Source organism: Carassius gibelio, chromosome A17 (genome assembly GCF_023724105.1).
Source record: "Carassius gibelio isolate Cgi1373 ecotype wild population from Czech Republic chromosome A17, carGib1.2-hapl.c, whole genome shotgun sequence".
Classification (NCBI taxonomy): Eukaryota; Metazoa; Chordata; class Actinopteri; order Cypriniformes; family Cyprinidae; genus Carassius; species Carassius gibelio.
The window spans coordinates 18314862-18315072 of NC_068387.1; positions in this window are offsets into that span (position 1 = coordinate 18314862).

Consider the following 211-nt stretch of genomic DNA (forward strand, 5'->3'; position numbering starts at 1 on the left):
TCAGTCAGTGGAGGGGGTGGGAATATAGCTATAGCTACTGATGTGATGTGCTCCCACCAATCGCAGCTGTTTATGAACTAGATCTTCTTGAGATTAAAAATAAAACAGAATAGCCTAGTAGAGCGAAATGTTGGTCTAAAACATAAAACATGAATGAGTAACCTCTGTCATTCGGCGAAACGTCATACGACGGAAGTATATGCAAATTTGA